Source organism: Heterocephalus glaber, unplaced genomic scaffold, assembly GCF_053883595.1.
Source record: "Heterocephalus glaber isolate CG9 unplaced genomic scaffold, H.glaber_assembly_v1.0 deba00000809, whole genome shotgun sequence".
Classification (NCBI taxonomy): domain Eukaryota; kingdom Metazoa; phylum Chordata; class Mammalia; order Rodentia; family Bathyergidae; genus Heterocephalus; species Heterocephalus glaber.
Genome location: NW_028258163.1, coordinates 12,760,622 through 12,774,675, shown reverse-complemented (window position 1 = coordinate 12,774,675; position 14,054 = coordinate 12,760,622). Strand labels below are relative to the sequence as shown.

General features: G+C 38.5%; 1 pseudogene; it reads left to right on the top strand.

The window, feature by feature from the left end:
• The first annotated feature begins 7,718 nt into the window (after positions 1-7,718).
• Positions 7,719-13,191, top strand: LOC147829041 (E3 ubiquitin-protein ligase NRDP1 pseudogene; annotated as a pseudogene).
• Positions 13,192-14,054: the final 863 nt, after the last annotated feature.

Here is a 14,054-nt window from a genome sequence, read left to right as displayed (position 1 = left end):
AGATATCAATAGCATCTTAGTTATTTTTTCTTGTTGCTGAGACACGATGGCTGATATCCAATGTTAAAAGGAGGAAAGGTTTATTTTGGCTCACGGTTTCAGTACATAATTCGCTGGCTACTACACAGGGTGGCATGGCAGAAGAGCATGGCAGAGGAGAAATAGTTTATGGCAGGGAGACAGCAATAGAAGCAGTAAGCAGCAAGCAGTGACAAGAGAAGCCCTCTTTCTGTCCTTTGTATTCTTTCCAGGCTACCCACACTTAGGGAGGATAGGACTCAGACCCAGGTGGGGTTTCCTTAATCCTAACATAACAGCATGAGTCAATACCAGGAACACATCCTTAATCCCAGCATCAGGCAGAGGAGGCTTCCGGGCTGCCATACCATTGCTCCTGGTGCAGAGGAGGCTTCTGAGCTGCTGTACCACCACTCCCAGCACAGAGGAGGTGAGCCACATGGGCACCAGCAGCACAATCCCTCCCCCCATAGAAATGAGAAGACACATAAACAAGTCTCAAAACCAGACTTCCAGATCACCTACAGCAACCCCAGAGGGAAACAAGATGGAAAACGCTGATGCTAAACTACCTGGACTCCCTGGCAACAAAAGAGGATCTGGAAAAAATGGAATTGGAAAGGATTTCTCAGATAACAGCAGAGATTGTGCTCATGGTGCAAGACATGATTAATAAATCTAGAGAAGAGCTGAGGAAGATGATGGAATCCCAACATAGGAAACAAATGGAATCCATAAAACAGATGCAAACATATTTCCAGGAGATTAAAAATTCCATTGAAAGTCTATATAGCAGAAAGAGCCAATGTGAGGACAGAATTTCAGATATAGAAGATAAGATTGCAACTAGTGACCAGGAAAAGAAAAAATGCTTTAAAATTGTAAGGGAACATGAGAGATCAATCCAGCAGCTGCTAGACAATGCAAAAAAGAATAACATAAGACTGATGGGAGTCAATGAAGAAACAGAAGAGAATGCAGATGACACAAAAAACTGTTCACAGAAATGATGGCAGATAACTTCCCAAGGAGGGGAAAAGAGCTTGACATACAGATAAGTGAGGCATATAGGACTCCAACTTGCCTTGATCAAAGAAAAATCTACACATAGGCATATAATTGTTAAGATTCCAGAAACCCAACAGAAGAACAAAGCTCTACAAGCAGTTAGGGAAAAGAAATAAATTACATACAAAGGAAAGCCCATCAGAATCACAGCACACCTCTCAATGCAAACCCTCAAGACAAGAAGAGCTTGGAGTGACATATTCCAAGCCCTAAAGGAAAACAGCCTCAAACACAGATTGATGTGCCCTACAAAACTATCTTTCAAAATTAATGGAGAAATAAGATACTTTCTTGACAAAGAACACCTTAGGAACTTCGTGAATACCAAACCAACGCTTCAAAAAATTGTAGACAATATCCTAGGAAAAGACAATGATGATCACAGCCCCAGGAAGCACAGCATGAATGAATCCGCTGGGCATGACAAGAAATTATATGCAAAGGGGGGAAAAATCCAACAAAAAGAAAAAGTCATGACAATGATAAGTCAGTAGGTATCAGTTATAATCATCAATGTTAATGGTCTCAATTCACCAATCCAAAGAAATAGACTGGCAGAAATGGGTAAAGAGGCAAGACCCAACAATATGATGCATACAAGAAACACACTGAATTCAAAAAGAAACTCATAGCCTGAAAGTTAAAGGGGGGCAAACAATGCTCCATGACACAGGAACCAAAAAAAAAAAAAAAAAAGCAGGAATCGCTATCCTTTTGCAGATCAAGTGGATTTCAAACACTGATTAAAAGAGACAAAGAAGGACACTACATCATTCTAAAGGGAAGAATCCAAGAGAAAGAGACAACAATCATAAATATATATGCACCAAATGGTAGTGCACCGAACTATATGAAACAAATACTAATGGACATGAAAAGTCATATATGCACTAATACATTAGTAGTGGGGGACCTCAATACCCCACTGTCACAAATAGATAGATCAACTAGACAAAAAATAAGTAATGAAATATTAGAACTCAATCAAACTCTTGAACAAATGAACTTAACAGATGTTTACAGAGTGTTCTACCCCACAAAATCAGCATACACATTCTTTTCAGCTGCATACAGGTCATTCTCCAAAGTAGACCACATAATTTCTCATAGCACATGTTTAAATAAGTGCAAAGGAACTGAAGTTATCCCCTGTATATTATCTGACCATAGTGTGATGAAATTGGAGATCAATAGCAAAAGAAACTGCAAAAATTTCGTTGGTTCTTTGAAAGAATAATTGACAAACCCTTAGCCAACCTTATCAGAAAAAAGGAAAGAAAAGGCCCAAATCCATGCAACTAGGAATGAAAAGGGTGAAATAATAATGATCCCAGCAGAAATCCAGAGGATCATTGATACCTACTTCTAGAACCTATATGCCAATTAGATGGAAAACACAGAAGAAATGGACAGATTCCTAGATACATATGAATTACCAAAGTTGAATGAAGAAGACCTAAAAATTGTAAACAACCCAATATCAACCAATGAAATTGAAAATGTAATTAAAACTTACTAATGAAGAAAACCCTAGGTCCTGATGGTTTTACTGATGAATTCTAGAAGACATTTAGAGAGGAACTACTGCCACTACTGTTTAAACTCTTCAATGAAATTGAAAGGGAAGCAATATTTCTGAATTTATTCCTGGAAGCAAACATTACTTTTAACCCCAAATCAGAGAAAGACCCAACCAAAAAAGGAGAACTATAGGCCAATCTCACTAATGAACATAGATGCAAAAATCCTTAATAAAATACTGGCAAATAGAATGCAGAAGATCATCAAGAAGATCATACACCCTGATCAAGTGGGATTCATCCCAGGGAAGCAGGGATGGTTCAACACACACAAATCAATCAAAGTAATACACTATATCAATAGAGCTAAGGACAAAAACCATATGATCATCTCAATTGATGCAGAAAAAGCATTTGACAAAATCCAACACGCATTTGTGATAAAAATTCTGCAAAAAATTGGAATACATGGTATCTACCTCAAACTGATAAAAGCCATCTATGAAAAACCAACAATCAATATCATACTAATGGGCCAAAAAACTGAAATCCTTCACACTAAAATCAGGAAGAAGACAAGAATGTCCACTATGACCACTGCTGTTCAATATAGTTTTGGAAACATTAGCCATAGCAATTAGACAAGAGAATGCAGTTAAAGGAATAAAGATAGGAAAGAAAGAAGTCAAATTGTCATTATTTGCAGATGACATGATACTCTATATAGAAGACCCCAAGAACACCACCAAAAGTCTTCTAGACTTAAAACCAAATCCAGTAGAGTAGCTGGATACAAGGTCAACACACAAAAATCAATAGCTTTCCTCTACATGAACAACAGACTCACTGAGACAGAAATAGGGCAAACAATTCTTTTCACAATATCATTCAAAAAATGAAAATACCTAGGAATCAACCTAACAAAAGACATCAAAGACCTCTTCTCTGAAAACTATAGCATTCTGAAAAGAGAGACTGAAGATGATATCAGAAAATGGTAAGACATCCCCTGCTACTGGGCAGAAAGGATCAACATAGTGAAAATGGCCATACTTTCAAAACTGCTATATAGATTCAATGCAATCCCAATTGAAATCCCAGCAACATACTTTATGGACCTTGAGAAAACAATTCCAAAATTCATTTGGAACATGAAGAGACCTACAATAGCAAAAGCCATTCTAGGTAACAGAGACATGGCAGGGGGTATCACAACCCCCAACTTGAAACCATATTACAAAGCTACTGTGATAAAAACAGCATGGTACTGGCAAAGAAACAGACCTGAGGACCAGTGGAATAGATTAGAAAATGCAGAAACTACTCCAGACACACTCAGCCATCTCATCTTTGACAAAGGAGCCAAACACCGTCACTGGAGGAAAGATAGCCTCCGTAATAAATTTTGCTGCAAAACTTGGGTTTCAGTTTTCCAAAGGTTAAAACTAGACCTATATCTCTCACCATGCACTAAACTAAAATCAAAATGGATTAAAGATCTAAATTTTAAAATAGAAACGCTGAACCGGCTGTAACAGAGATTCTGTAGAACTCTTGAAGACATTGCTGTATGAAAAGATTTTATGAAGAAAACCTCATTTGCCTGTGAACTAGCACAAACATCAACAAGTGGTATCTCTTCTTATTAAAAAGCTTCTGCACAGCAAGAGAAACCACCAACAGCATGAAGAGACAACCCACAATGTAGCAAAAAATTTTCACCTTCTTTCACAGACAAAGATCTACTATCTAGAATCTATAAAGAAGTTAAAAAAAATCAGATCTCCTAAATTTAAAGACCCAATCCACAAATGGGCATCTGAAATGAACAGACATTTCTCAAATAAAGAAGTAGAAATAGCAAATAAACACATGAAAAAATGTTCAACATCACTGGTCATTTGAGAGCTGCAAATGGAAACAACCCTGAGATTCCACCTTGCTCCAGAAAGAATTGGTGAGATCATGAAATCAACCAATAACAAATGCTGGTGGGGCTGTGGGGAAAGAGGAACCCTGCTCCACTGCTGGTGGGAGTGTAGACTGGTGCAAGCACTGTGGAAATCAGTATGGAGGTACTTCAAAGAACTAGGACTGGAAGTCCCATTTGACCCAGCTATTCCACTACTGCGGATCTTCCCCAAAGAATTAAAAAAGATTCATACCACAGTGATATATGGGCACCCATGTTCATAGCAGTACAATTTGTAAAAGGTAAAACTTGGAAGCAGCCCAATTGCCCATCAACTGGAGACTAGATTAAGAAAATGTAGGGTTTTTAAAAATGAAATGGAGTACTACTCAGCCATAAAAATGAGAAATTAGAGACATTTATAGCTAAATGGATGCACATTGAGGCAATCCTCATAAGTGAAATGAATAGGACACAGATGTGTAAATACCGAATAGTTTCTCTAGTGTGAGAAACTGGAAGTGTAAATAAGGACTAAAAGGTATAATAGATAATGTGAAAAAGGAAGAAAAGGGGTAAATGGGAAGGGGAAGTGGGAAGGATAGGGGAAAGGAAAGAAGGGAATGGAATTAATATGAGAAAATGAAAAAATGGAAACAAAATCTTTGTAAATAGGGAGGGATGGAGGGGTTGAATGGAGGGCAAGGGAAGGGGGAAAAATAAGAACCAAGAGAGATTATGTAAAGGCGCAAGTTTCCAATGATGAATGTCATTATATTGTATACCTAAAATGTACCAATAAAATAAAATTAAGAATAAGAAAAGTCCCAGCATCACACACTCTAGATGCAACCACCTGAAAAACCCCACCTGTGATCACATGAGGCTTTGGAGATCTCTCTCTCTCTCTCTCTCTCTCTCTCTCTCTCTCTCTCTCTCTCTCTCTCTCTGTCTCTGTCTCTCTTTCTCTATCTCTCTATCTATCTATATCTGATTATTTGCTCCCGTACATTTTCACTATGGGTTTAAGAAAACTATTGACTAAATCCACAAGTTCTCATATATATTGTATTTAGTTAAAGTAGAATAAATCTTTCTACTTTGTTTACAAAACTCTCCTTCAGGAGCTCATACATACATATATATATATATATATATATATATATATATTCTCACAAAACAAGATTTCTTCCATTTTTGTGATAGTGAAGTAATTGCAGATCTGTGTGGCAGCATTATTGCCCCCCTATAGCCTGCTTTTCGTGTCACAGGCCTAATAACTCTTTTAATAAAAGGATATGTAGTCAGTCCCGTGCATACAGACTTTACTTAGCCTCCCAATATTTTTAGAACAAAATAAAACTTCCAAATAGTAGTTTTTGAATCCACTCATCTTAACACCTATAACATCATCTGTCATTTTATTAAATCAAGTACACACACTCGTAGCCCCTCCACAATTATATGAAGGTCATGCACACAGTCTTCTACCATAAGCTCTGCAAATATAATATAGGGCCGGAGATTAATCTGGCCAGGAAAGTGGGCTAGCACGGTGTGTGTACCGTCCCTGGAGCTCCCCTGGTCCCACTTCCTCAGATCCACAGGCACCAGTTAGTATTTAGTAGAAAAGAATCCTAAATCTGTAATGCTTTACACCAAGGGTTGGCCAAGATTATTTTTAGTAAATAGTTTAGACTTGATCCATATAATCTCTGTCAAAACTAAACTCTTCTGTTATGTAAAAGCAGCTATAGACAATACTTAAATGAATGTCCATGTGTTCCAATATAACCTTGTTAAGTCCAGTGAATCTTCAGTTTTATATGATATATTATTAAATCAATTTTAAAACAAATTAAAATCCAAAATATGTCTTTTTTGGATGAGATAAAGTTTATACAGCCATGAAAGAACAACAAAAAAACCTGCAGAGTGAAATTCAAAGATTCACACTTGCAGAGTGACACAAATAATATGATACTGGTTAGAAGAGATTAATAGTAACCAGCACAAATCATAAATCTCCATAATAGTATTTCCTTGTAATATCAAGCAATAAACCATCCATGATTCTAGTGACATATAGATAGATATGAAATATGGACAGAAATAGCGAAATAAATAATAGATGATTGTACTTGCACAATTTATTTGAAAGTCTGGAACCTCAATTTTTTAAGTGCTGATTTCTTTTTCTTTTTAAGACAGTGTCTCATTATGTTGCTCAAAGTGGCCTCAAACTTGTGATCATCTTATTGTCTCAGCTTCCCATGTAACTTGAACTACAGGCATACGCCAGGATTTCTGGCTTGTATTTGGAAATTTACTTTTCAACACAGACTTCAGAAAGCCAGTTTATTTTTTTGTAGAGGTTGGTGTGCAAACACTGTGTTGCCTAGGATGGACTAGGACTCTCTCTGCCTGTCTCTCAAACAGCTGAGTTTACAGGTGTTTGCTATCATGCCCAACTGACTGATTATTATATCCTTAATAATTTTGAGACACAGCTGTTGGATACATTGAGGCTGTTAAGGAAAGAAAGAATAAATTTTTCAAGCAAATGTACACAAAAATATAAAAACAATTCTTAGCTTTCTGGCTATAGAAATGTAGGCAGCAGGCCAGATTTGACTCATTGGCTGTCATTTACTTACTCCTCCCCTCTCATTTATAGGGAAGAGAGCATAAAGAATCTGTTTTACTATGGAATAAGCTCCTAGTGGAGCAAGTAGCTTTGGTAGAAAGGGCTGGGACTGTTAGAGCTGAGCAGTGGAAAGCAGCTTGGTCTGCAGAACTAACTCAGATCTTCTCGGCCAATTTACAGCTTAATTACAGTAGTGAATTTCCAAAGATGTTGAGATTTGCCTCGCACGCGCGCACACACACACACACACACACAGAGTCATCTATCCATATATGCACACCTGTCATCTTCCACACAATATGTGAGTAAATAACATTGATGTTTTTCAGTCTCTAGAATATAGTAAAGTACTTCCAGGAATCAGGATCTTTGCTCTTCTTGTCTGTCAGTGTCATTCAAGTTTACCCAAATGCCCTGCAGAGTTTGAGGAAGATGGTAGGAATCTCATAAATGTTTGCTGAGGAAATGATTGTTTACAGTTACAAACAGAATACAGAGAGATCACATATATGGATATGAGCTACTTCATTTAAACTTTACAAAATCCTGTGATATGAAGTTTGAGGAACTAAAATATAAAACAAATGATGTGGCCCAGGCTCCTACAGTGTTCGCACAGACTTTGAGAGGAATTCCATGCAAAGAAGGAAATATGGAGGTGAGTGCTCTGGTGAGAGAACATGGCTCATCCCAGGTGGTTTCCTCCTTGACTGCTAAGATGATTATTGTCCAAAGGCTTTGGATGCAGAAATAGGAGAGAGGGGATGAAAATTCTAGGTGCTTCAAGTAGTTCTTTTTAGTTTTTAATCCTTTTAAGATTTCTTTAAAGGGATAGGGAGTTGAATTATTTGATTTTTAATCCCCTTTCATTATAAAATATTTACTTTTATTCAAAATATAACACAAGTATGCATGGTATCAGAACTTTATAGATCTAAATGATTTTTTGGTTATAATTATCCCTTAGGTGAAAACATCAGTTGGATACTCTATCACTTATACATTATTCCAAAAGATCTATACCAGCTGCCTCTCAGCACAATTCTCCAATTTAGGGAATCTAACAAAGGTGCTCTAGTAAATGAGAAGGAATGAATGAAAATGATTCTCTTTGCTATCATCATTTTATGGTTGACTTAACCAAATTGACAGTGAATGAAGAAGTAGATATTTCTAGCAAGAGCTTATGGTTTCTTGCCTTTTATTACTTGACTTCCTTGTTCACAGACCAGTAAAGAGGTTTACCTGATGCATATTGAGCTGGAGCTGCTCAAAGGAAGGCAGAACTTTGAATTGGCTGCAGAAGGGAGAATTAATATGGGCAGAATAGTTTCAAAGCTGTGCTTTTGTATACAGGATGCTTGCTGTGACTAACATTCCAAAAACCCCTCCCACATCTTCATCCTCATTATACTTAGAAAAGTTGAGATAGACCCACTGTAAATTAGCCAGGTTCTATGGTAAAATATGTAAATTGGCAGAGTGTGGGGGTGCACACCTGTAAATCCCAGTACTTGGAAGGCTAAGGCAGGAGGATCGCCATGAGTTTGAGGCCAGCTTGGGCTACATAGTGAGTTGAAGATCAGGCTGAACTTCATAGCGAGACCCTGTCTCACAGAGAATATGTAAACTGAATGAAGTGCATTTAATTTCTCTGATATTTTACTTTAGTTTCAAGGCTATTCCAAGAAGGCAAAATGATTTGCAAATAATAGGTCTGATGTGAAGAGCATATCCAATTCCTTCATTTGACATAGACAGGAAATTGTTACAGCTGTCTCAGATTTCCAAAACCCTGGGAGGGGGGAACTTCTCTATTTCTGAGAAGTGGTAGGGAATTAAGGAACTGGAGAAAAGCAATAGATTTAGAGTAAAAAACTTGGGATTTGAATTATACACCATGCTACACCAATCATAGAAATTTTATCCGTTCAATTATATAAACTGTTTCCCAGTTCCTCCAACTGTAAAATGGACAGTTACACTTTCACTAATAAGTTTTTTCTTATGGACTGTGAATAAGATGACACATAGTAAATACTTTGTCTAGGCTGACACACAGTAATGCTTAGGGATTATTGGCTATAAACCAAAAGGAGGAAGCAAAGTAAAAGGGAGCCCTCCCCCTTTTTAAAAGAGGGCCATGATTTTTCTAGCTCTGATATGCTTATTTTCTCCTCTAAGCATCCCTTCACCTTTCATCATGCATAAGAGGGAATCCAGACACGAAATTACTCTGACAGCACTGGATTTTCCTGAAGAGGAGAGGTGGTTGCCGCTGTCATAACCATGAAGGAGCAGAGAAGTAGAAATAGAAGATCTCTGTGTTTTCTGGAGGAAGTAGGGATAATATAAGCAAAGCCTACAGGGAGTGAGCCCTTTTGAGTGCTCTCTGAGGATCAATTTACCACCTCCAGGAGAACAGTGGCAGGAGACTGTTGAGTGCTGGTTCTCCCTTCCTCTGGGGCTGACCTCCTCTGGTGCTTTCTGCCTCTGTTTTCCAGTACTGTAGAAATGATTATCTTTTCCACCCCCAAGCTTCTCAGGCATGACATGAGATATGATCATTCTCCAAGTGCATTCAGAGCATCTTCCATGTGTCTGTGGGAAAATTACCAAAGAAACACAGGGGACAGTGGCTGTCATGCCAGAACCTGCTCCTGGCCCTCTAGTGTGTGGCATCAGTTATGGGTTCTGGGGACAGAGCCAGAAGGAGAGATGGGTTGAAGGTGTGATGAGACCTGAGTTGTAGTGTTGTGCAGTTGTGGCAAGAATACTACTCTCCCCAGGGCACCTTGCCCTTCTTGCAGATATTCCCTTTCTCGCTTGAGGTTGAAATCTGAGAATACCAGTCAGTTGCCTTGAGAACACACATTTGAGGTCCAAGTCAAGCATTAGCTCCTTCTCTGGCTGTAGCTTTGGGGATTGGACTTGAAATCTTCTCCATCCCCTCCGAGGAGGTGCAGATCTTTTAGCACAACTTATTTGCTATCCTTCTATCCATAGATATGAAAGAAATTTGTCTCATAGACTTATTAGTACAGTTAACCTCCTTGTTTGAGCAGGTTTGCTTTCTGCTCTTTCCACAATATATGATTTAAAATTGGTGAATGAGTACCCCTGCAACTCAGCACTAACCTATTATTGTTGTTCTTATTTTACACCTTTCCCATCATTTATTGCAAATGTCCTTATGTTGCAGCCTGATCACTCTGCCTGGGCACACAATGGAAGATCATTATGTTTATGTGGAATACATAATTGTGTCTTCTGAAAAGCATAAGAGAACACTGCAGCAGTGACTGGCAGTAGAGTGAAGCCCTGAGGAGGGAGAGACCTGGAAGACACATTTACTCATGAGGATATAGAGAGCTCACTTAGCCATTATCCTCTTTGGCTCTTTTTTTATTCTAAGGATCTTTCTTCAGCCTTTGCCTTGTTCTCAGCTCAGGTGTTCTCTTAAAGAATTCTTGGATGTGATGTTAGTACAAAGACATTGATTCTCTGCCTGTCATCCCTTTCTATTTACTTCTTTTCACTTCAGTGCAACTGCCATGACTGCATTTATTCTTCAAAGGCTTTTTCTTACTGGAAAACCTGCTTTGCCAGCCATTCCTTGCTAAAGTTTTTGGAAATTAAAGACCTCCTCACTCTCCATAGAGTTTGTCAACTGTGGGCAGATGGGAAATGAGATATAAATTTCCAGCTCTCTTGTCCTTGTAAAAGTTGGGTAACTCTGAGAGGTGTGGTTGACCACTCTGGAGTTTCAGAGAGACTTAGCTCCAGTTACCTATGGTGCTTGGCCATGCACCCTTGTTGGAAGTCTTCTTTTTCACTTTTCTACATGTCATCCCTTCATCTCTTTATCATCCAATGAGCTACTGGAACAGGAATCCGTCTCAAGGCTTACTTTAGGGGCCCCAGTAGAGATATGGGCAGGTGGCTTATGGCCTAAGAATCATTTGCCACACTATTTATTTGTTTATTTTTTATTTATTTTTAAAAGAAAATTCACTTTATTTATGTAATTTAGAAAAATTGATTTTAGTATTAGATTTGTCAAATTTTTTCCATTCTGAACTATTTATGAGTATATACAAACATAATAAAATATAGCGTATCACATCGCCCTTGCTTCAATCAACGTGTTTTCATAATTTGGAACATGCCTATCACTTCAGTTTGTGATTTTTAATAAGAAGATGCTTTACATACTGTTTGATTCACAGTATAACACTGAAGTGGAGGGAGAGTCAATGATCATAAACACAGTTAAAAAATATTTTTCAACCAATGACTCGATCATTAGTTTTTTTTCTGTATTAAAATATGTTCCCTATTTAACATACTTTTATTTACTGATGATCTAAATTTGTTGTATAAATATGTTCATGTAAACCCATAGTTGATCTAAATACAATATAGATATGAATCTATATTAAACTCATCAAAATTGCCACACTATTTAGGTGAACAAATTTGTTTCATGTTTCAGACAACCAAGTCCCAGTTAAACTCTTTGACAATTTAAATATTGATTGTCAGATAGGTACTTTTCATTAAAATATATATGTATTTTTTGGTAGCAGGGATTGGACTCAGGACCTTGCACTTGCAAGGCAGGTGGCAGCATCACTGAGCTAAATCCCCGGCCCTTGTAATGCTTTTTAAAGAGCATTTTAAAATTTTGTTTTGGAAATATGAATTATGAAGATACAGGAAACAAAGCATAAACAAGAATGTAGCTCAAAAATGGCTATATCTATCTGATTTACATGGAATTCTCCATTATTTCCTACTCTACTGCTGTGTAGGGAAATGCAAAATATTTTTCTTTTACTCTATTATGCCATTTCTTTTTCATTGGTTATAAGATCTGGCAAGGATTTATTTATGGGCAAATTTTCTGGGTTTCTTAATGCTACTTCTGAATCTAAACTAGCATTGCCACTCAATTTAGTGATCACCAAGAATTCTGGTCAAAACCTGAGAACAATTTGTTTTCCTTTTCTTATAGAAACAAAAATAATTTTTACCCATCCTTCCATTTCCCCTGTCCTACTAGGAAAAGTTAGGACCTGGCATGGAGGCTATTCTTTGGCTGCTGTGGCCTCAGCTCCAACCTGACTAGGGAATGGAAAAGTCCAGGCCATGTTCAGGGCAAGTTCTCCTGACTGTGACATCACATTCATTCCTTGGTGATGAAACCTGTCACTGGGAAGGGAGACTTGGTTGGACAATAGCCAACAAGATGGCTTTTTTGGACCATCTCCTAAGTGGAGCCATCGTGGGATCGGAGCTTTGTGAACAGGGAACCTGAGCCCCAACACTTGGAAGGAACTGGAGATTGAACCTAAGGTCTCCACATGCTGTGACCTGGGATTCAATGTGTATAGTGTATAAACAGGTATAGTGTAACCTGTTTCCAGGGGCATGTTGATGAAGACTTTATCTGCCTTATTTGCAGTGGAGTCTTGGAGGAACCTGTACAGGCACCTCTCTGGAAGGATGCTTTCTGCAGTGCCTGCAATATCCAGTGATTCTCTCAGCGCCAGATGTGTCTTGTGTACTTTAGCATCATGACAATTGCCCACCTTTGCCCAGTACCTCAGATCATGGGGAACACATCAAAGCTGAAGATTGCCTGTGGCAATGCTGTGCTCAGTGGCAGTGCCATTGTCTGACTTGAAAACCTCATGTCTCACTTTAGTGACCGGGAGTACTGCCCAAAGCAATCTGTGACCTGTGAATAGGGCTGTGCCCTAGAGATGCCCAAAGATGAGCTGCTGAACCACAACTGCATTAAGAATTTGCATTCCATGGTCCAGCAGCAGCAGACATATGTGGCAGAGCTGGAGAAGGCATTGGCTGAACACAAACATGTGCTGGCACAGCAGAGGTGAGACATCCAGCTGCTAAAGACATATAAGTGTGCAGGGCAGCTCTGGGCAGCAGATACCCAGAAGAAATGGAAGGGTGGAACCAAAATCCTAGAAGGAAACAGGCCAGTAATTGGCCAGCACTGATATCACTTAGAGAAAGAGTGGATCTCTATGCCAAGTACATCCCTGTTCAGCCTACCTGAAGGAATAGTGCTATATTAACAAAAAATGAAATATAGGTGGTGCACACCTGTAATCCCAGCACTTGGGAGGCTGAGGCAGGAGGACTGCTGTGAGTTCAAGGCCAGTCTGGGCTACCTAATGAGTTCAAAGCCAGCCTGAACTATATAGCAAGACCTTGTTTGGAAAAACCAAAAAAAAAAAAAAGAAAAAAAAAGAGGGAGAGAGAAATACAGATTTAATTCAGTTCTAATCAAACACCACACCACAACATTCATTATAACTAGTAAAATGATCTTAAAATTTATGTGGAAACAAAAGTGAACCAAAATATTTAAAGCAGTCCTGAAGAACAGTAAAGTGGGAGGCATTAAAATTTTATATTTCCAGTTATATTATAAAACTGCAGCAATAGAAACAGCATGGTACCAGCATCCAGACCAATGCAATAGAATTGAAAACACAGAAACAGTGCCATAAATCTTTAGCTGAATGATCTTTGGACAAGGGGCTACGAAAAATAAACACTGGAGAAAAAATAAATGCCTGAGACCCACAGATGGTGTTCACTGAAAAACAATGGAATTTTACCCTGAGAGTGACTTTTTCATGATGGGATAGATATAAAGAAGGAATCCAGTGCAGCATGTTGCCACAGAGTAGTTAAACAGGTGCTGTCTTGGAAATGGTTGATTGTGTGTGAGCCACAGAACACATATACAACAGATTTGCTCCAAGACTGAGGTGACACCCTATCACAGACACTGGGTGAGACGCAGCAATGGGAGACAGATGAGAAGAAGGTGAGGCCTAGATAGATTCCCTGA